Below are 24486 nucleotides of genomic sequence, written 5' to 3'. Positions count from 1 at the left end.
ATTCCACGCAGACACAGGGACCCAGAAGGTCTGCGGCATTTAAGGAAAAGCCCTTTGAAAAGCCCTTAAAGGACTCATGTTCTTAGATAATTAATGATCTAAATTCATGTATCATTGTCATATACATAGAATTTAAAACCACATCACTGTAAATGCCTACCTGTAAAAGTGTTCATTTCAGTATTATTCATAGTGGCTATAATTGTAAACAACCAAAGATGGGCATCAAGAGGATTGTTCTATGAAAGCTGTAGTATGTCCATGTCTCAGGCTGGGATTCTGGGAAGCTGAGAATGAAAGTATGCAGATGTTTTATAAAGGATAGAACTAGGGATCAAGAAGAGGAAAATGTAAATTCAGCTTACATCTTACCTCATCTGATCCCCCAGAGTATCTGAGGCCTAATGGAACCAAAAATGCCAGCAAGCCAAGCTTCCTGACTCTCATAGCCCATTGCCATTGTGGCCTGGGATGAGACCAACTGTAACTGTTGAAATAAATACAAATAAGTAACACCTTTCCCTTTAATATTTTTCAATTTATAATTTTATATGTCTGGGTGTTTGACTGCATATATTTATGTGCATCATATGTGTACAGTGCCCCTGGAAGCCATAAGAGTATGTTGAATTTCCTGTAACTGGAGTTTCAGATGGTTGTGAGGGCCATGTGGGTGCTGGAATTGAACTCATGACCTTTGGAAGTGCTTGTAATCACTAAGCTGACTTTTCATCACCCAACATTATGCTATATAGAATATCATCTCCAGACCACAGCTAACCTCATATTTAAGAGATGCAGGCAATAAATAGAATGAAGGTATAAGCTAGAATTCTCTTTTTTTTCTTTTGCAGACTTAATCCTTTTATTTTTCTTGTATAAAATCCTTATGTAGTAGCCACAGCTGGAGCCTGGGTCCTCTGAACAGAGACTCTGGTATGGGTTTTCACAAGATGATCAGTGAATTCCTGATAAGGAGACTTGGTGAAGACAGTCTCTTTTCAGAGGTCGGGGGTCAGGTAGCTAGCTGTAAGTCTTGGAGATGGCATCAAAGGTGGCCTTAGCAAAGTTGCGCAGGGTGGCAGTGCAGCCTCTGGCTAAAGTGTAGCAGTCACCTATACCGGCCATCATCAGGAGTTTCTTGGGCACAGGAGCAGAGACAATGCCAGTGCCTCTGGGGGCAGGGATGAGACACACCAGCACAGAGCAACCTCCTTGGAGCACTTAACACCAAGACAAACATGACCATTGTAGTCCCCAATAGCGACGAAAGCCTTGAACCTGGTCCGCTGGCCAGCCCAAGTCTGCTTCTGCACTGGCATGATTTTCAGAACCTCATCCTTTAGGGACACACCCAGGAAGAAGTCAATGACCTCAAACTCCTTAATGGGCAGGGAGAACAGGTAGATCTCCTCCAAGGACTTGATCTTCATGTCCTTAAACAGATGGCCCAGCTTAGTGACAGGGATCCACTCCTTGTCTTCAGCTTTACCTCCACGAGCTCCTCGGCCTCGACCACAGCCACGGCCTTGGCCACAACCACAGCTCCTAAGACCGCTGCAGAATCCTCCGTGGAAGCCACCGGGGCCTCCTAATCCTGGGCCCCTGGGTCCTCCAGGCCCTCCTGCTGCATTGCTGTCATCCGATATTTGGTGTTTTCCAGAAGAAGAAGAAAAGAAGGGGGAGGAGGAGGAGGAGGAGGAGGAGGAGGAGGAAGAAAGAAGGAAGGAAGAAGAAGAGACAAGTTAGAATTCTTGAATCTCACTTAGAAGAGGGAATAAAATAGTCATAAAAAGGCAGATGGAGGAAGGGAACTGGGTGGGAGAAGGAATGGGGAGGGGAATTGGGGGTGGGTTCAGGATCAGATGTGGGGAGGGGCAGGAGAGATGGCCATGATAATGAATGGAAGTCTTTAACTGATGGGAGGTTGTGGGGAATTGCAGGCTGGTATCCAGTTGAGCTGAGGTCTGAACCCCGATGGTCATAATTCAGTAGGTGATCCCTCATGCTCCTGGAACTCTGGCCCCTGCCTAAGGTACCACCTCCCACAGCCCCCACAAGAGAAGCATGGTCAGTAGTCATGCAAGCAATGGCCCAAACTTCTGACCTTCAGGCTAAACTTCTCTCCAGTTACCTAGCAATAGTGAGGACCATAAAAAGGGCCTGTTAGGCCCCCACCTCGCTCTCTTACTCCTTTGTCCCTTCCCTTTCTCTTTGTCTTCCCCTCTCCTCTCCTCTTCCTCTTCCTCTTCCTCTTCCTCTTCCTCTTCCTCTTCCTCTTCCTCTTCCTCTTCCTCTTCCTCCTCCTCTCTCTGTCTCTCTTTCTCTCTCTCTCTCTCTCTCTCTCTCTCTCTCTCTCTCTCTCTCTCTCTCCTCTCTTTCCCCTGCATTTCTATAATAAAACTCTTAAACCATAGAGAGTCTGCTTCTTCAAGACCTGCTGCATACTCTGGTCGGTGTTAGGAACTTCTTCCCCTATTCCCTCTCTCCTATAACCCCAAGGCTATAGTGTGTGGCCTCGGGGTCCCTGGTCAGGGGCGAGGCTTAGATGTCCTCCCAGGGCAGTGTGGAAAGAGCCTGGCAGTCTCCCCGCATCCGCCTGCCCAGAGCACAGGAACTCTGGCCAGATGTGGCATATTTTTCCTTCCCTTTTTCCCCCCGAGCCTCCCCAGCCCCCTCCCCATTTTGTTCCCACAGAAGATAGGAGCATCTCCAGGATGCAAAAGAGACATGGGATAAAGGAGATGCCTAAAAATCAGTGGTGGTGAACTTAGCTTTGACGCACAACATTGGAGACATGGAATCTGATGAGGCACTCTCTTGTAGTCACTCAGAAACCCTAGTGGAGTCATAGGGACTCCAACATACCCACAAAACCTTTGAATCCAAAATTTAATCCTGTCTATAAGAAGTGCAGGGGCAGGGGATGGAGTAGAGACTGAGGGAGTGGCCAACCAATAACTAGCCCAACTATAGACTTACCCAATGGGCATGGACCAATTTCTACATTATTAATGATACTCTGCTATGATTGCAGCTAGCATAGGTATCCTCTGAGATGCTCCACCCAGAAGCTGACTCAGATGGACTCAGACACCCACAGCCAAACAGTGGATGGAGCTCAGGGACTCTTATGGAAGAATAGAGGGAAAAATTGCCAGTCCCAAAGGGGATAGAATTTCACATGAAAACCAACAGAGTCAATTAACCTGGACCCTTGGGGTTCTCATAGACTAAACCACCAACCAAAGAGCATACACAGGCTAGACCTAGATCTCTCCACACATATGTAGCAGATGTGCAGCTTGGTCTTCATGTGGGTCCCAAACAACCGGACTGGGGCTATCTCAAAAGCTATTGCCTGTATATGGGATCTGTTCTTCTAGATGGACTGCTTTATTTGGCCTCAGTGGGAGAGGAAGCACTTAGTCTCATAGAGACTTGAAGTGCAAAGGGCCAGGGGGGATACCTAGAGGACCCCTACCTCAGAGGAGAAGGGAAGGGGAGGTGCTAGGGAGGATTGTGGGAGGGTATGACCAGAGGGTGGACAGTGAATTTAAAAGAGAGAGAGAGAGAGAGATGTGGGCAAAAGTATAGGTCTTCTATCCTATACACACAGAGAGAGAGAGATAGAAAAAGAGAGAGAGAAGAGAGAAAGAGAGAGAGAGGAAAGAGAGAGCTGCATTGCATGAACATACTAGAAAACAGAAACAAAAACTTGGTTATTCTATTGTACATATACACATACACATACATATACATATAAATTTGTTGTTATATATAAAGGAAACATCCCAAAGGAATGTAACAATGTAACATTTTTTAACAGACATATCCATCCATCAACACCATCTTTAGGTGTAAACTCCGAAAAAAAAAGTACAGCTATAAAAGATCTTCCCTTTAAAATGACAAAATATTTTGAAGGGGAAAGAGTCAAATCTTTTAGTACTTTGAATAAGTTTACAAGATTCAAACTGAATGTCTCTTTTCTACGCATTCCTCTTTTGCTCTCTTCATTGGGGAGGAGGCACTGCCATGTGCTAGACTGTGTGAGAAAGGCAGAATAAACTCATGTATATGAGCCTGCAGTCAGGACTCCAAATAGATGAAGATGCTCAAAGCACCCATGTGTGCCTACAAGCCTGTGTGACTATTCGAAAGACCCTTAAAAATCTTTCCTTAAAAGTTCTAGAAGACATATAAAAGAAATGGGAATAGCTTGTTATCTTTGGAGGATCTTTAGGCCTCATTGACCAGGAGAAAAACTTGTTTGGCCTTGAGGATTTTGTTATATGATCTATGACTCCTTGGGGAAGCTTTATCTCTCAGTGTGGGTTAACATCATTTAAATATATATTTAATATCTCCCTCCATCTCTCTCTATATATATATATACACATATATATATATATATATATATATAGATAGATAGATAGATAGATAGATAGATATATGTATATATATGTGTGTGTATATATATTTGTATTTGTATATTTTAAAGTAAGCTTACCTATATATGTTCCTGTGGCTTTTTCTTTTCTTTTATTTTAATTAGGTATTTTCTTCATTTACATTTCCAAGGCTATCCCAAAAGTCCCCCATACCCTCCTCCCACCCCTACTCCCCTACCCACCCACTCCCACTTCTTGGCCCTGGCGTTCCCCTGTACTGAGGCATATAAAGTTTGCAAGACCAATGGGCCTCTATTTCCAGTGATGGCTGACTAGGCCATCTTCTGATACATATGCAGCTAGAGACACAAGCTCCAGGGGGTACTGGTTAGTTCATATTGTTGATCCACATATAGGGTTGCAGACCCCTTTAGCTCCTTGGGTACTTTCTCTAGCTCCTCCATTGGGGGCCCTGTGATCCATTCAATAGCTGACTGTGAACATCCACTTCTGTGTTTGCTAGGCCCTGGCATAGCCTCACAAGAGACAGCTATATCAGGATTCTTTCAGCAAAACCTTGCTACTGTGTGCAGTGGTGTCAGCGTTTGGAGGCTGATTATGAGATGGATCCCCAGGTATGCCAGTCTCTAGATGGTCCATCCTTTCGTCTCAGCTCCAAACTTTGTCTCTGTAACTCCTTCCATGGGTGTTTTGTTCCCAATTCTAAGAAGGGGCAAAGTGTCCACACTTTGGTCTTCATTCTTCTTGAGTTTCATGTGTTTTGCAAATTTTATCTTAAATCTTGGGTATTCTAAGTTTCTATTTTTGTTGTTAGAGTTGGCATTCTGTTCTTGTGGATGTCTTCTTTTAGGTTTGTTGAAGGATTACTTTCTTGCTTTTTTTAGGGCATGATTTCCGTCCTTGTATTGATTTTTTTCTCTTATTATCCTTTGAAGGGTTGGATTCATGGAAAGATAACGTGTGAATTTGGTTTTGTCGTGTAATACTTTGGTTTCTCCCTCTATGATAATTGGAAGTTTGGCTAGGTATAGTAGCCTGGGCTGGCATTTGTGTTCTCTTAGTGTCTGTATAACATTTGTCCAGGCTCTTCTGGCTTTCATAGTCTCTGGTGAAAAATCTGATGTAATTCTGATAGCTCTGCCTTTATATGTTACTTGACCTTTTTCCCTTACTGCTTTTAATATTCTAGCTTTATTTAGTGCATTTGTTGTTCTGATTATTATGTGTTGGGAGGAATTTCTTTTCTGGTCCAGTCTATTTGGAGTTCTGTAGGCTTCTTGTATGTTCATGGGCATCTCTTTCTTTAGGTTTGGGAAGTTTTCTTCTATAATTTTGTTGAAGATATTTGCTGGTCCTTTGAGTTGAAAATCTTCATTCTCATCCACTCCTTTTATCCGTAGGTTTGGTCTTCTCATTGTGTCCTGGATTTCCTGGATGTTTTGAGTTAGGATCTTTTTGGATTTTGTATTTTCTTTGATTGTTGTGTTCATGTTCTCTATGGAATCTTCTGCACCTGAGATTCTCTCTTCCATCTCTTGTATTCTGTTGCTGATGCTGGCATCTATGGTTCCAGATTTCTTTCCTAGGGTTTCTATCTCCAGCGTTGCCTCACTTTGGGTTTTCTTTATTGTGTCTATTTCCCTTTTTAGGTCTAGTATGGTTTTGTTCATTTCCATCACCTGTTTGGATATGTTTTCCTGTTTTTCTTTAAGGACTTCTACCTGTTTGGTTGTGTTTTCCTGTTTTTTCTTTTGTTTGTTTGTTGTTTGTTTGTTTTAAGGACTAGTTACTATTTAGCAGTGTTCTCCTGTATTTCTTTAAGTGAGTTATCAAAGTCCTTCTTGATGTCTTCTACCATCATCATGAGATAGGCTTTTAAATCCGGGTCTAGATTTTCGGGTGTGTTGGGGTGCCCAGGACTGGCTGAGTTGGGAGTGCTGGGTTCTGATGATGGTGAGTCGTCTTGGTTTCTGTTAGTAAGATTCTTACCTTTGCCTTTCGCCATCTGGTAATCTCTGGAGTTAGTTGTTATAGTTGTCTCTGGTTAGAGCTTGTTCCTCTCGAGATTCTGTTAGCCTCTATCATCAGGCCTGGGAGACTAGATCTCTCCTGAGTTTCAGTGGTTAGAGCACTATCTGCAGGCAAGCTCTCCTCTTGCAGGGAAGATGGACAGATATCTGGTGTTCAGACCTGCCTCCTGGCAGAAGATGAAGGCCCAAAAACAGGGCTTGTCCCAGAATCTGTGTAGCTTCTGTAGTCCACACTCTCACCTGCGAAGACTAGTCTTGGCGGGATCCGAGGAACCAAGATGGCTCCCCCCCAGGTGCTGTGGCAAAGCCCCCCTGGGTGGGGTGGACACCTCTCCTCTGGCAGGGAAGGTGCCCAGATGTCTGGAGCCAGAAAAGCAGTCTGCCTCAGAAGCTTTGTGGCTTCTGCCTGTCCCATAAGCTGTTAGCTTCTGTAGTCCACAGTCTCACCTGCGCAGACTAGTCTTGGCAGAATCCGGGAACCAAGGTGGCTCCCCCAAATACTGCAGCAAAGCCCTCCCCTTCTGTGGCTTTTTCAAACATGCTTAGTGTTATTTCTCTCATCTCTCTGTCTCCTTCTGTATTACCCTTCCATTCTCCCATTTACCCCTTAATAGATCCTGTTTCCTCCTATGCCCCTCCTTAGAGCTCCTTCTCTCCCCTCACACATGTCCTTTCTAATCTCCAGGCTTCTCTAGTTACATGAAATTGCATTCTCAAATCTACACATTCATAGTATTCACAAATAAGAAAGAACTTGTGGCATTCAATATTGTCCAGTTTCATCAATATACATGCAAACTTCCTTATTTAAGTTTTCTTATACAGCTAAACTGAACTTCATTATGTATATGTACCACATTTTCATTATCAGTCCATCAGCTGATAGACATTTAGGCTACTTCCATTTCCTAGCCATCGTGAGCAAAGTAGCAATGAACACTGTCTTAGTGCTATGATGAAATACCATGACCAAAACAAATTGGAGAAGAAAGGGTTTATTTGGCTTATGCTTGCACTTCACAGTTCATTGCCAAAGGAAGTCAGATTGGGATCTCAAACAGGGCAGAAATCTGCAGGCAGGCACTGATGCAGAAGCCATAGAGGGAGCCACTTAGAGGTTTGCTCCTCATGGCATGTTTCTTTATAGAACCCAGGACAATCACCCACAATGGGTCGGGCCCTTTTGTATCAAACAATGCCCCAAAGGCTGGCCTACAGCATGGTTTTATGGGGACATTTTAAAAACTGAGGGTACCTTCTCTCAAATGACTCTAGTTTGTGTCAAGCTGACATAGAATTTAGCCAATACCAATATGAACAACCAAAAATACCTCCTTGTAGAAGGTTTTTGAGTAGTAGAACTGGGTCAAATGGTAGATGTATCTTAGTGCTTTTAGTACTTTCCACTCTGATTTTAACAGTGGCCATACCAGTTTGCAGCAGTGAATGAGGCTTCTCCCTCTTCTCCACTTCACCAGAATCTGTTGTCAGTTCTGCTCTTAATCTTAGCCATTCTAAGGGGGGTAAAATGAAATTCCATAGTTTTAATTTGCATTTTTGCCATTGCTAAGAACATTGAATACTTTCTTTGATGTTTATTTGCACTTTATTCTCTTTCTCTCATAAAATTTTAAGTTTTATGCTTACTTTGCCTACATGTTTGTCTGTGCACCTGGAGCCTACTAAGGCCAGAAGAGAACATTGGATCCCTTGAAATGAGTTACTCTTGACTTTTGATTATTTAGTTTTTTGTACATTCTGGATAATTCTCAATTGGATACACAGCTGGCAAAGGCTTTCTCATTGAGAGCTTCCTCTTCTCTTAATTATTTCCTTTGCTGTATAGAAGCTTTAAGTTTCATGCAATCTTATTTGTTAGTCATTGACCTTAATTTTTGAGCCAGTGAATGCTAGTCAGAAAATTCCCTCCTATGTACACACACACACACACACACACACACACACACACACGGTATTCTCTATGTTTTCTTCTAGTACATTCAGAGTTTCAGTTTTCACACTGATTTTTGATCTATTTGGAGTCTGGTTTTATGGAGGGTAGTGGTAGATATGGATATAATTTCACTCCTCTATGAAACTATAGATAACTTTAATTATTTATTCTTAAATTTGGGTCTTCTGTTTTTATTGACCTCCATGTCTGCTTTTGTGCCAATATCAAGTTGTTTTTATTACTTAAAATCTGATATGATAATCTTTTTAGACTTATTCTTTTTGCTAAAGATCATCTCAGCTATCTGGCTTCCTTGTGGGATTCATATAACATTTAGACTTTCTTTTTCTATTTATATAAAAATGCTATGGAAATTTTGACCGGGATTGCATTGAATATATATAGGTTTTGGTAAGATAGTCACTTTTAGAATATCGATTCTGCCAATCCATGAATGTGGGAGGTCTTTCTGTCTTGTCTCCATAAATTTCCTTCTTTTTTAGCTATTTCAACTTTTCCTTGTACAGGTCTTTTAACTCCTTGGTTAGGTTTAGTTCTGGGTGTAATTTTTGAGGTTATTGTAAATGGGGTTGTTTCCACAATTTCTTTCTCAGTATGTTTGTTATTGGCATATAGAAAGACTCCTGATTTTTGAAAGCTGATTTTGATTCTTGCCGCCTTGCTAGAAATGTTTATCACTTCTAAAAGTTGGAATTCCACAAACGTTAATTTGACATCTTTTCCTACATGTGTCTTGTTAACTTTCTCTTTCTTTCTTCTCTCGCTTTCTTTCTTTCTTTCTTTCTTCTCTTTCTTTCTTTCTTTCTTTCTTTCTTTCTTCCTTCCTTCCTTCCTTCCATTTCTCCTCCTCTTCCTCCTCCATCTCTTCTTCCCCCTTCTTCACTCTGTCTGTCTGCCTGTCTGTCTTATTGACCTAGTTAGAGCTTCCTGCACTATGTGCTAAAGGACCAGAGATAGTAGAAAACCCATCTCATTCCTGATTTTAATGGAAATGCTTAGAGATTTTCATCCATTTAGGATGATGTTGGCTATGGATTTGTCATATATAGTCTGCCTTCACTTCACTGGGGTATGTTTACTCCAGTCATTCTCTCCATAGGGCAGTTATCAAGAAGGCATGTTGAATTTTGCCGAAGGCCCTTTCTGCATCTATTGATATGATCCTGTGACTTTTGTCTTTAAGCTCATTTATATGGTTTATGTCACTTAATGGCTTATATATGTTAAACAATGACTGCATCTCATTGCATAAAATCAATTTGATCATAGTGGATGATCTTCATGATATATACTTTTATTTAGTTTGTGTACTGGCTAGTTTTGTGTCAACTTGACACAGCTGGATTATCACAGAAAAAGGAGCTTCAGTTGAGGAAATGCCTCCATGAGATCCAACTGTAGAACATTTTCTCAATTAGTGATCAAGGGGGAAAGACTCCTTCTGGGTGGGACCATCCCTGGGCTGGTAGTCTTGGGTTCTATAAGAGAGCAGGCTGAGCAAGCCAGGGGAAGCAAGCCAGTAAAGAACATCCCTCCATGGCCTCTGCATCAGCTCCTGCTTCCTGGCCTGCTTGAGTTCCAGTCCTGACTTCCTTGGTGATGAACAGCAGTATGGAAGTGTAAGCCAAATAAACCCTTTCCTCCCCAACTTGCTTCTTGGTCATGATGTTTGTGCAGGAATAGAAACCCTGACTAAGACAGTTTGTAAATATTTTATTGAGAATTTTTATCTATATTCATTAGGGATCTTAGTCTACAGTGTTTCTACTTAGAATTAATATTAGGGTAATTCTGGCTTCTAAAAGAGGCTTTGGAAGTGCTTGTCCTGTGTTTATTTTTGTTTGTTTGCTTGTTTGTTTGGTTTTTCTTCATTTATTTTGGGGTTTTTTGAGTAATTTTTAAAGTACTGAAACTATTGAAAGTCTGGTACAATTATGCTATGAATCTGAGTCTGGGCTTTCATACTTAGAAGACATTACATACTGTTTAAACCACCTTATCAGTGTTGACTCTGTTTAACATATTGATTTCTATTTGGTGTAAAACTTCAGTGGTTCAGATGTATCTAGAAATTCACCTATAGGCTTTTAATTTTTTCCCTTACAGACTTTCTATATTTCTTTTATATCTGTTGTAAAATTCCCCTACTCTTCTCTAGTTGTATTGATTTTGGGCCTCTTCTTCCTTTCTTTAGTTAATTTGGCTAACTCTGTTAGCCTGATGATGTTTGTATTTTCAGAAAGCAAATCATAAATTGATTGGTTTTTTCTATTGTCCTGTCTGCTTGTTTGTGTTTCACTAACTCTGCCCTGGTTTGTGTCATTTCTTCCTGTCTACTGGATTTAGCTTTGTTCTGGTTTTATTTGTTGAGGGTCTTATGCTGTATCATTGGACTGCTTATTTGTGCTCTTTCTGGCTTTTCAATGTAGGCATGTAGAGTTATAAAGTTTCCACTTTTAATGTGTCCCATAAGTTTTGTTGTGTATACTGAATTTTTTAAAACAAAACAAAACAAAACAAAAAACAAAAAAATCTCCTGCATGCATAATGCTGTACAATGCAAGAAAAAGGGAATATATCTTAACTTTTAAATCTTAAAACAAATCAAATATTGTACATCTTTAGAGATTATTATTAAACTGCTTGTACTATTTTCAATCAGGTATGTATTCATCTTAACATCAATTATGAAGCTGGGTTTGTGGTTTAGTGGTAAACCTTTTGGTTGGCATGGATGAAACCCTGGATCCCATCCCTAGAGTTAACCAGTGAACAAATATATTTAAAGAAGATTTAAGAGCTAAAGCATGGTGGTACATCTTTAATCATAGTACTAAGGAGGCAGAGAAAGATGGATCTCTGTGAGGTTGACTGATCTTTTGAGTTAGTTCCTAGACATCACTAGAAAGACCTTGTCTCCAAAACAAAATAAAATTGCCTAAGAAGATCTGTAGCAGTTTGATCTTAGTTGTATAAATCTGGAAATCCTGGATGCACATCTATTGAGGAGTCAATGAATGAATTCTAGTATATTTCTATGATGGAATATCAATCGCATAGCAGTATACTTGAACACTCTGTAACACCACAGGTGAATGATGGCTGACAATAGTTAATTGTATTGTTCAAAATAGCTAACAAAGAACATCTTAAATTTTCCAAACACAAAGAAATCAGTATTTAAATAGATGGCTATACTACTTCTCCATGCTAGTGTGGTGGTGCTAGCCTTGAATCAGTAGTCCAAGGCATGAGCAGACCAATCTCTGTGAGTTTGAATGCAGCCTGGTTTGCATAGTGAGTTCCAGGCCAGCCAAGGTTACACATTGAGATCCTGACCAAAAACCCAAAGCAAAATGACACAAAAGCAATTACCCTGATCACTATTTGCAGTAAGCTTATACTAAAATATTTTACTATCAGTTGTAAACATTACTTAAATAAAAGGACAGATTTGGAAACATGAATAGGAAATCATAGGTGAGCCTCTGTAACATCATATTTAGGAAAGTGATATAGATGTGGAATAACCCAATATGAGTGGTCCAGCTCACATCCCATTCAGTAAGAACATAGGGAACACATTTATGATGAAAGGAGGTCAGACTGGTGCTTGCTTTCAGATGAGGGTAAATTGGTGAGGGTATCTACAATCAAAATCACAAAGAGTTTGATCTCAGATTTTATATACATATCTATCCCCTAAGTATATTTAGTGCTATAGTGTTATTTTATACTTAGTACATTTCACTATTTTTAAAGTGAATTTCATCAAATTACTTTAAACATGAGAAGAAAAGTGTGGGAACTAAAAGGGGTATAGTGGAAGAGGGGAGTAGGGAGGATAGCCCACGTCCGGACAGAGTTTCTCCTATGCTCTGGGCAGGCAGACATGGGAGGGCTGCCAGATGCTTTCCACTCAGCCCCTGGTGGGCATCTAATCCACTGACCCCACTTGACAAGGGACAGCCCCCAACTGGAGGCCCCAAGGCAACACCCTGAAGCCCAGGGGTTATGGGAGAGAGGGCTGAGGGAGAGAGGTTCCCACGCAGGTGAGAGTCCTTAGTCTGGGCCTTGACTGGAACACAGGAAGGCCTTCCATTGGGAAATTAGAAACAGCTCATTAGAAGAAAGCCTATCCCAACATCTAAGCACAGTGGGCCTTGATGAACAGAGACAGTCTATGGTTTTAGAGCTTTATTGTAGAAAGGCAGGGGGAAAGAGAGAAGGTAAAAAGAGAGAGAGAGACCGGCCATGGCCAAGAGGAAAGAAGGGGGAAACGAGAGAGAGAAGAAAGGCTAGAGAGTAGAAAGAGAGAGTGAGGAGAGAGAGTAAGAAAGTGAGAGGAGAGAATGAGGAGAGTGAGAGGAAAGGAGAGTAAGGGGAGTAAGAGAGTGAGGTGAGGGCAAGCAGCCCCTCTTATGGTAGGTTGTTATCTTTACTGTTGCTAGGTAACTGGGAGGAGTCTAGCCTGAAGGTCAGAAGCTTGGGACATTGTCTATGTGACTACTAGCCACACACTTCTTCTGTGGGGGCTGTGGGAGCTGTAACTTCAACAGGAGCCTTGAGTACAGGAGATATGAGGGAACTCCTTCCATCCCACGTAGGTGAATTATCACCACCCGGTCCCGGGGTTCCACACCTCAACTCAACTGGAAACCAGACTGTCTATGTATATATAGCCCAATGCCCAACAGGAAAGTACATTGTTGCTGAGAATCAGTCCTACTTGGGCACAACAGCCATCCACAAGGCTGCATTGGTCTTCAGGAGCACTGGGAAGTTAAATGTTATCTCATAGGGTCAGCAATGGGCAGAAGATGAGTAAGACTTCTACTTGACCCACAGAACCTCAAGGAGGCTGGATTCAACAACACATTCCAATCACTGTGACATCTAAATATTCCCACACACTCAACTTCCAGAAAGCAGCATTTTGTGTTTTAGACTAGATCAAGCTGGCCTATTAAATATAACAGCAGTGAGTATTTTAATCTGATATCATGGCTCATTAACTCCATGCAGAGAGAACAAAAGACAAAAGAAAGAAGATATTAATCTCCAATATCTGTGCTTATTTACTTATGTATTTGTGGTGTTGAAGCTTAAATGGTATGATCCAGTATATCCTAGACAAGCACTCTACTAGAACTGTGCCCCAAGTTCTAGTTGACTAATATCTCTCTATTACAAAAAATTAAAAATAGTAATCACTAGATCACTATCTTCCTAGACATCATAAACCTCTTGTATTTTTATTATCAGAAAAATGTCTATAAAATTATCCCAATATTTGTTAAGTTGTTTTTCATAAAATGTACATTTTTAGAATATATCCTTCAGTAGATGAGTTGATAAACAGAATATGGTATAGCCATGCAATGGAAAGTTATACAGTGATAAAATGAAATGGGATGTCGGGTCATGAAAAGATATGTAGGAAATTTATGTGTGTATTGCCTGGTACAAGGAGGACATCTGAAAAAGCTTCGACATGATTTTAAATATATCTGCAACTCTGGGCAGGAGAGTTGCATATACACTGTTAATTGAGATTGAATGGCTGCAGGAGCACATCTAGATGTGTTCTAATGTTACTGAACAGACCCAGGAAGGAAGGTAGTTGAGGCTAGCCCTATCCCAATAAGTATGCCCATCTTCTGTAAGACATATATGAGCTGAAAAGCCATAAGATGATTCTACCTCCCTCTTTACAACATGCCTTGCTAAAACCAGTGAAGCTTAGCTACATAAGTCTAGTAAGAAAAGACCCTTGTTGCAAGTCAAGCTTGAGTTGGGCTCTTTGCAGCAATACATTTAAAACAGGCAGGTCAGAGTTTGTTGAATTAAATATTATATAATCCTGACAGTGGGTTCTATATCTGCCTCAATGGTTTACGTTTCCAAGTGAAAGACACATATACTGCCTTTATATTTTAATATGCCTTAATCAGCTCAATTGTTGGGCCACTGCCTACCCCCACATGGTTAATCCTGAGTTCTTACTTACTAATTCTATGTTCTATCTTGGCTTCTCTAGACCCAGAGGGCTGTCCAACTTAGCTGAGCTCTTCCAGATGCTCTCTTGACTCCTTCATATGGCATCCATGCCTCTCTGCCCTGCACTCTTCTCAGGCATGGCATCTCTCCTTGACTCCACATTCTCCTGGCATGGCAGATGTCCTTCTGCTCCTCCCTGTCCCAAGCCCAGGAATCTTAAAGTCCTGCTTCTGTCTGCCCTGCCCAGCTATTGGTTGTTGTCATCTTTATTCACCAATGAGAACCAATTGGGGGAAGGTTCCCAGAAGCTATTTGCAGACACTGTCATATAACCAGTTTTGGGGGGAACATAATTAGCATTCACAATACATGCAGTTACAAGAGTTGAGCATCTCTAATTCCCAAATCCTACACTGTTTGAGTGTCAACATGATACAGAGTTTCATGAACAAAATTACTAAAAGAATTTTATATATAAAGACTAGAGATGTAGCTCAATGGTAGAGTATTTATGTGGTATGTAACAGGTCCTGTGTTCTACTCCAAGCACTGGAAAAAATTAAAATAAAAGTGTTATGCAAATTATCTTTAGGATATATGTATGTGGTATGTATGGAACACCATGAGTTCATGTTTAGATCTAAGTCCCATCCCCAATCTTATTATGCATATCCAAACACTTCAGCATCCCAAAGGGTATCCAAAAATCTCAAGTACTTCTTGCCCAAGTAATAGGAAGAAGATATACTCAGCCTGTGGAAACTACTAGATTTGACTTTCATTTGCTTGTAATAGATGGGGCTTTCATATATGATTTGATTATGCTTCAAACTTTATCATTTATTTATAGCAGAAGCAATATTTGACCTAGGTTCTTTGGAAGAGTTAAACATGCTTTAACTCTTAGAAAAATAGCTCTCTGGTAGAACCAAATCTATGACTCTGCTCTTTCAAAGCGCAGTTACGTGAATAGCTAGAGAAAACTAGTCCTTCCTAAAAATAACTATTATTTTCAAATTTTTACATGACATCTTTTCAAGAGTAAAGGAAATATACCAGTAGGAAGAATAAAGGCATAATGTGACATTCTTATAATATGTCACTCTGAGAATAATTTAAAGTAAAAAATCGGTTTTTTATGCCTTATGGCTAGTCATTTAAATGTTAATCTACTTCTCTGTTTAGCATAACAACAGAACTGACCTCCTCCAGACTCCAGAGAGACCCCAGCTGCCCTGTCCATTGCCTGAAACTGAAACAGCTGAAACAGCTTCCAAATGCCATGATCATTTTCCTAGTCCAATTTTCATGTATAGCCCACAGAATGCTAATTAAATGCAATTTGTAAATTACATGTTTATTCTATTGAATGATAGGCATGCAATTTTTATTTGTCTAATATCTAGACAGACACAAAGTGATCATTTCTTTAACAATATTTTGTCACAGATACTTTTATATGAATTTTACTTTGTATAATGATGGTTACTCATTATTCAGATTTGTAGGGGTTTTATTTGAAAGTACACACATGAATACCTGATAAGTGGATGGGGCCACATTTTGTTTCTGCTGCCTAAACCTAGCAGAATGTGATCATTTGGGATAAGGTCACATGTATTTCAGCTTTCTGTGAAAATAGAATTAATGAACCTATCAAGACAAGAAACTACCTTTCCCAACATGCCACAGTCTCAATGTATGAGTCCCTCAAAAAATTGACATGTTGAAACTTAACCACTATTATGATATTCTTAAAAGGATCGTAGTAGCCTTGCTAGTGAGGCTGGAGAGCTATTTGTTTCTGCCCTGTGAGAACACAACAGGAAGCTCCAGGTAAGCGGCAGAGAGTAGGTTTTTTTTTTTTTTTTCCAGACACTCAATCTGCATGCAGCTGGATCGTGCTTTCTTACCTTCCAGAGCTGTAAGCAACACATTTCTGTAGCTCACAAGTTTCCAGTCCATAATATTTTGTTATGGTATCATGAGCAGGCAATAACAGAACGCAAGAGTTTTCTCCTTAGGACTTTACATTGATAAAGAATGGAAAAGGGGTGCTGCTGACTTGCTTCAATACATTCTCATTTCCCAGCAAGAGTTTTACCAGACACACATGACTCACATGTCAACAAATTATTCAGAGTCACATGAATACCATCAGTCTGCAAATATTGGCCTTTTAAGTTCCTAGAAATATACCATTTCCCCCAGACTTTTATATCACTTTCTTTCTTCACTTTTATTTGTGTGTGTGTGTGTGTGTGTGTGTGTGTGTGTGTGTATTTATAGTATGAAATGCAGTGTATGAGTGTGTGGATGTGCATAGCTATGAAGACAGCAGAACAAGATACCTTATTGCCTTGAGGCAGGCTTTCTTACTAACCGGAAGCTTAGCCCTTTCAGCTTGGCTGGATGGCCATTGAGCTCTCTAGATATGACTGTCTGTACCCTGAAAGGTTGGGGTTGCAGGCACAAGCCATATCTGTCTCTTTATATGAGCACTGGAGATTTGAACTCAGATCCTTATTCTTCAAAAGCTAGCAATCCTACCTGAATGAGCCATCTCCCCATCCTACTCTTTCTTTTTTTAATTAAAGGTGGCTCCTAACACCACGCCCATCCTTTCCTACAAGCTTCAATTTCACTACATTTGGAAAACTTTAGCCTAAGAAGATCAAGGGCTCAGTCTCACCAAATATTCAGAATCAACAGCACCTTTGTCAGGTCTTATTTAACTTTCAGAGTCCTGTTTTCTTGTGGAGCCTGACCTTGACCCCTAGGTTCAAGAGCTCCTCTTTCCTCAGATTCCTAAGTACCAGTGATTACAAGTGAATGCTGAAAAGTCTGACTGGATTTTTAAATAATAAAAAAGCTATCTACTAATCGGGAAGAGACCTGACTTCTGATGAAAGTATACATCAACCTTTGCTTATATCTAACCTAGAAAGCTATATAAAAGGATAAATGTTGTCTGTCATACCTTGGCTTAGACAAAACACTAGAGTCCTTCTTAATTCTAAGTTAGCTTCAAAGAAAGTAAGAGGATTATTCTAAAACCATCCTGGCTCTTGTCAGTAACCAAAGCATTCTGAGTCGAATTTAGTAGCATGTTCTTTCTTTAAGGAAATGGATCATTTATTTTCACAGTTAAAAGAAAAGTTGGGATGTGCTATTATGAGTACTAAAGTTTTAAATTAAAAAAAAGCAAAAAAAAAAAATATGAAAGAGAAGTTAGTACTGTCTTGTAGAACTTACAAATAATTTTAATTTAATGAAATTGGAACTTATGTAATATTTATTTTGAGGTGATTCTGTTATAGCCATTTTACTCATCAACATGAAAAATATTAAAATATATTAATATCTTTATTAACGCATTTTACCTTAATTAAAAGGGAAGTACATCATTTTCCCCCATCCCTCTCAAATTCATGGCCTTTTTCTTTAATTACTACCACTGCATACAGGTAAGTGAATAAATATATAAATACAACTTGCTGAGTTGTATGTGTTTTTAGGACTGACTATTTTGCATTGGATACAGTTAGGGGCTCATCCCTAGAGAAGGCTGAGTCTCATTCTCTCTACAGTCATTAGCTCTCTATAGCTCTTCATGTAAAGGTGGGGCCCCACAAGACTCCCTCCATCCATGTTGACATGTAAACTGTTCTCATTGTTCAGATCTTGGTGATATTTCATGGTTGTAGCTTCCCTAGTATATCTAGAAGACACAACCTGTCAACAGACATACACTTCCCTCTGCCTCTTTTGCAATTCACAATGCAAGTCTCCCCCAGCCTGATATGTAAGGGTTCTGTAGTAGATGTATCACATAGAGCTAAGCACCGTGTAGTCAGTTGTTGTCTGCATTTTGACCAGTTGTGGATTTTGTAATTTTCTCTGTTTGCTACATACTCTACTTTAACAAGGGATAAAAGCAGTACATATTCACGGGTATAAGGATAAGTATTTGCAATGTACTTGGGGTTATCCTGGTTTAGGAAAGTGGCAGTAATAGGTTCTCCTCTAAGACCCATGAACTCACTATCCACAGATAGATAGCTAGGTTTACAAGTGCAAGGCATGATCTTTCTCTTGTCAACTAGGCTTTAAGTCAAATTAGACAGTTGTTGGTTATTGCTCAGATATAAGTGACAGCATGACACTTTTAGTGATCTCATGCCTTGGTTATTGCAGCTCATAGGCATCATACCCGGGAAAGAAAGACTATTGATTGCTTTCTTCCCTCCGTTGCTCACATTTCACCTTCTCGTACAGGAAAGCTAGTGCTCAAAGAAGAGGTTTGATGCAAGGAGTCAGACACAGCTTCGATCTATTTCTACTGTAGGTAATAATAAAACAATACAATGTGTCTACACAGAAAATTTATTGGCCCCTAGACTGCAAAGAGCAAGAATTTAACTAGCTTTGGTAACACTGCCTCTGAGGTCAAAGGATGTCACCAGATGCTGCTTGTTTCTCACCAACTGTGAGAGGTAATCACTGTCTACTTGACTGGATCTGAAGACTCAAAGGAGACTGATCTCTGCCATACGTGTGAGGGTGTTTCCAAAACAACTTACCTGGAGAAGGAAGGTTCACTTTAAATGTAGTTCCTCACAGGCTGAGATTCCAAAGTGAATAAAAGGTAGAAAAGAAGAAAGTCTACTGAGCAACACCCCCCCAACACACACACACACACACACACACACACACACACACACACACACACACACACATGTTCACGTGCGAGCATACACACACACTTCCTTACTGTGGAGTAGATGCCTTCTACTCCCACCACCACAGCTAGAACAGCTCTTACTACCATGAATTCCATGTCCAGATGGACTGTACCCTAGAACTGTGAACCATATAAGCCCTACTTTCTTTCTGTTGCTAATAAGAAAGTAACTAACACAGAAGCTCTGGTTTGCTGCTGCTGCTCTGTTCTCTTGGCAGGGCTGCTTCAGGCTACAGCATGAAATGACTCCAGAGACTCCCTTCCATCTTGCTGTTAGTTCCAAAAACCCAAAGTTAGAGCCAAAGAGAGGCTCTGCATATCCCTATGGGCTGGAAGGAAAGCTTCAAACTGGAGTTATAATGACAGACCTATTTCTGAATTTCACCCTGAAGCAGGCTTCTCCACTGAAAAGTGAGAAGCCAGATATGCATCTTAGCTTCTAGAACTCCAGGGCTTCTTGATCCCATAATAAAAACCATTGACTAAAGCTTGAAGAAAAAGAAATGGAAGTAGGTCAGTACAACACCATTATCATGGAAGAATGAAAAAAATGAAACAGGTGAATAAGGGGTATGTGTAAGAAACTAGAGTTTTAAAAGTTGATATATAGGCCTCTCTTTTTTTTATAGTATTCAATACTATTTTGTGGGGGAAAATCATCTTAAATTCAACAATTGGCAAAGAATTTTAAAAGTATAGATTTAATGGACTTAGGTTAAAATTTCAAATTCAAACTCAAGACCAAGATAAAAAGTTAACAACATCCAGGCTCATGAATTTTGCATTCCAAACTCAGAGCTTCCACCTGTCTATTAGACACTCCGTGCATCTAAGCAAATCACTCATGACCAATTTTAATGAGTTTTTCATAGTTCATGTAAGGATAAGTAAGTTGAAAATTAAAATAAGATCCCATATGGGGCCAGAACTCAAAGACAGTGAATTATCATCATTTTACATTACGGAAACATTCATTTTCTCCTCCATCAAAGACAGCTTCCTTATAATGTCATAATGGTCAGAGATAATGGTAAAAGTTAGAAAGTGTAGCAGGAACAGATTTGAGTTAGGAAAACCAGACTCATGTTGAAATGACATTGTAGCAAATATTTATGCACTAGCTAAAGATTTCTAAAAAGTAACACACATAACATGTAAAATTCTTCTACTGCTATCAAGCATATATATTTGATTTCTTTAATGCTATGTCTGTCACAGTGTGCTCATTACTTTTAGAACCTTATTGCTTTTCTCACAGTCTCCACTTGTAATTGGATTTTGTGATCTTATCACCCAGGACACACAGCACTCACAACACACTAAGGTGACTTGTGCAAGTGTGACAAAAGAGAAACAAAATCATAATCAAAGAGTAACACCATTGTCTTTGAAATCCTTTACTAAAGGTCATTTCTCAACTCTTCCTCTGTGAGGACAGGGCTAGATGAAATTACTAAATATATATGTGACCCCTGGGATGACTAAAAGTTTTTAGACAAGTCTGACATGCTCTCTCTTCTAAGGATTGGCTTGATGAAATATCATTCCATCTACAGCTTACAGATAGAGGATCAATGTCAGAGGCAGTAGGTGTGTCAAATCCACTAGTGACTCTTGACCCTAGTGTTCCTGTCAAGAAATAGAAAACCTCTAAGGACTGTCTGTGAACAAGGCAGGCAGTTTGGAGCAGGGAAACAGCAAACATGAGAGAACAAAGAACTGCTGGTGGGGACATAGTTTAATGGGGTTTGAGTTGCTGCAGCCAGAAGAGGACTGAACATTCTCAAGTATGTATGTTAAGTAGAGTGGAGAGGGAACTCATGGTATAAATCCATAGAATCAAAGAAAGGTTTTGTTCTCTTGCTCTTTCATAGTCATGACAAAAATTGCAGTTGAAGTAGGGAAAGCAGTGGTATCAACCTGGACCTGGTCAGGCCAAGGTCAGTTATAGAGACAGAAAAGGAAATACAGGATAGGGAAAGACATGGTTTTGTTTTGTTTTCATGAGATTAAATGAGACAATCTTGACTACAGAGGCCAAAATTCATGGTCAGAGAGGAAGAATACAAGGGATGTTCAGGTGCTTTCTAAACTACCTGAGGAGATAGATACACGAGGTCTTGGACAGTAGGGATTTTAATGCACACTGAGAAGAACTTAATGTGACAAATGTTAGAGGTTGAGAAGAAATTGTTATTTCCACATGGAAACTAAACAGAAACTTGCTTTCTGACTCTATCAATTTATAAATAATATGTCTCCACATCAATTAATGATCTTTAGAAGCCATTTGCTAGAGTGTTTCCATTGCTGTTAATCAACCCATCTCAACCTTGGAAAATAGCAGCTAGATTTTTTTTTTTAAAAAAAGTTTATTTCATTTTACATTTGCTTATTTTTATGTGGGGGGAGCAGGGGAGAGACACATGGATCTGTCACTCTTTTAGGAGCCTTTCGGGAGTCCCGTCTCTCCTCCCATCAGGTGGGTCTCGGGCATCACACCCGAGTTGTTACACCTTTATCCTCTGAACCATCTCCTGGACAAACCTGAGTTATTTATTGTATTACTGTACTTCACAGTTACCTCCATCAAACCTGATCTAGTTTCATTTTTTTTCCTTCTTTTATATACCCTCTGATTTTTATATTTTCTTTCTGGCAAATTCCTTCTGACACTTTGAGTGGACTTCTGAAAAGCCCAGTTCTGCAGTATTTCTGTTATCTGCATCTGTAATTTCTGAGTGTGTGCAGCACAATGCATACACCATTTCTCCCTGAACTCGGAAGGCATTGCTGGTTCTTGTCTAGCATCCTAGGCTCACCGGTTTGTACCAGCCAGTCTCATGTGGAAGGCATTCCTTCTTAGGTTTGAAATTTTAGTTATAGTGATAATCAAGTAATCCATCTAGTCTGTGATGATTAGACAGCTTGATGCTACTTAGATTACTGTCCACTTAGATACAGATCATCACTTCCTTACATCCTAATCTCTCCTGATGCTTATAGTGTCCTTCATGTGTCAGATTTCAGAAGGGCTGATCTGAGGGGAATCTTCTAAAATAATAACGTAATAGCATTATAAACTAATATATACCACAATAATTATCTTTTAAAAGGACAAATTCTTCTCATCAGCCTTAGGAGCCTTTACTGGGTCTTATCTAGGTCAGCCTTGATCTTTACAGCTGCAAAATGATAACTTTCCTATGCCAGTGTTTCCTCCATATTTACCAATAAGCTGTCAGAATGCTGTTAGAAACAAGATTCCTGTCTTCTTTTCTAAGTGTTTTATTAACTACTTATTATAAGGAAAACCAAAAATGTCTATAACTCATTATTTACATAATTGCTTTGAGGACAAAATGGTTCCATATTTGCTCAATGAGGTCATCACACATTTTGATTCTTGTGTTTTTGGTGTGTGTGTGTGTGTCTGTGTGTGTTTCCAGAATTAAAAATAGAATTATTTTATTCTTTATCATGATATTTAGAATTCATCTTGTACCTTTGCTCTGGAGTTGACCCTTTTAACATGATGTTCAAAACTCACTTTGTACCTTTCCCATGAAAACTCTAGAGTCTAACATCTCTTCCATGATCCTGATATATTAAATTTGGGAACAGTTAGAGAATAAGACCTGTGTTCCAGATGTACTTAAGGAAGCCACAGACTCCCCTTGGTTCTAGGAAATAAATACATTAAGAGCACATGAACACACATGTATGTACGTATTCATATCTATATATATATAAACAAAGAATTAATGGAATCATATCAATAACTTGGTGTTTGGAGCCTCCAGTCCATGCATGTACACGTGTATTCTATTGAGAGTCTTGCCTCACTAAAACACTGATATATTTACTAATCCTATTGCTGAAATAGTTGAAGAATTGCCTCAACCATGAGATTTTTAAAACTCTAATGAAAACAGTTCTGGTTCTGCTTGTATTTCATGACACCACCCATACCACAACCCCTGACATGATGAAGTCAGAGTTCATAAATTATCACACTTCCTCCTCCTTACCATCTTCAGTGTGGTTGTGTTAACCACTTCAAAAATGGAGCCTTTGCTTAGCTTGACTTCAGTTTTAGGTGACTTCATTTTATTTATTTTAAAATTATAAAATGTTTTAGAATTCTAGAAAGAAGTACTTTCCTCCAGTGTCTGTTTTACCTCTGTCCCCTCTGTTAAAGTAGGCAGCCAATTTTATTGTTTTCTTATTTCCCTCCAACTCCTGTACAGTGTATAGGGGAAACGGTATGATGGCTCAGTGGGTAAAAGAACTTGCCAAGCAAGGTTGGAAGCTTGAGCTTGATTTTTGGGACCCAGGTAAAGGTAAGAGAGAATGGACTTCAGAGCATTGTCCATTGTTTTCCACTGTGCACTATGGCCATGAATCCTTCCCACTTTATATCACTCAGTATCACATACAGTAAGTTGTTGGGTTTTTTTTTGTTTGTTTGTTTTTTTGTTTTTTTTTTTGTTTTGTTTTTTAAGAATGAGACACATGCTTGTGTGGGTTGTAATTTCTTTTGGATTGAAGGTTGTATATCAAATAATGTGCATTTCTGTGTTCTGTAGTGATAGTGCAACACAGTAATATAACCAATTTATGGTTCCATATGAATTCACAGAGTTTATCTCATTCATTATTATAACTAGGTGGTATTTCATTGACTTCCTACACTTGTAGATTTGACAGGCATCTATTATGCTCCTGTCTAGTAATATTCATATTAAAAATGCTAAGTTTTACTTTTATTGTTGATTTTATGTCTATTCAGAAAGTCATGGGACCAGTAGAGATCTAAGACTACATAATCCCAATAGGCCCCAGGTGACCAGGCACCACATATATTGAGGAGATGATTGTAATGAGTAGGAGAACCCAAGACCAAGGGCAACACAGATACATCCCTGCTGATAACTCATTGGGTATTTGCTCATACTTACCCTGTTCTCAGTAGCTTTGTGTCAGCACTCATTCCATTGCTGTCACTACTGTTTCTTTTTCCACTGTCCTGTTGATTTACTTGAGTGTTAATGCCTACTCTGGGCAATTTCTCCATATTATCTGTCTGCCTTTCCATTGTTAAGACAGGGATTGTGACCTCTGTTCTGTCATTGTTCTCTCACATCTTAGGGTATGGAGAATTAATTCTTCTTTAAATGTCTTTCTTTGGGGTCAGTGAAGTGTTTGGAAGAAGTAGAGACCAATGTGGATGTTCAGTTAGCAAACTTCCATAATTTTCCTTATTAGTGCATAAATGACACCATACACTTGGTGTAGATGCTTATAGTTAGGGTTTTAGAC

General features: G+C 39.6%; 1 pseudogene; it reads right to left on the bottom strand.

The window, feature by feature from the left end:
* Nucleotides 1–887: 887 nt before the first annotated feature.
* On the bottom strand, nt 888–24241 carry Gm28659 (annotated as a pseudogene).
* Between the last annotated feature and the right edge of the window lie 245 nt (nt 24242–24486).

Source organism: Mus musculus, chromosome 1 (genome assembly GCF_000001635.26).
Source record: "Mus musculus strain C57BL/6J chromosome 1, GRCm38.p6 C57BL/6J".
Classification (NCBI taxonomy): domain Eukaryota; kingdom Metazoa; phylum Chordata; class Mammalia; order Rodentia; family Muridae; genus Mus; species Mus musculus.
The sequence above is the reverse complement of the archived record's forward strand: the minus strand, read 5'-3'. Positions and strand labels throughout refer to the sequence as shown.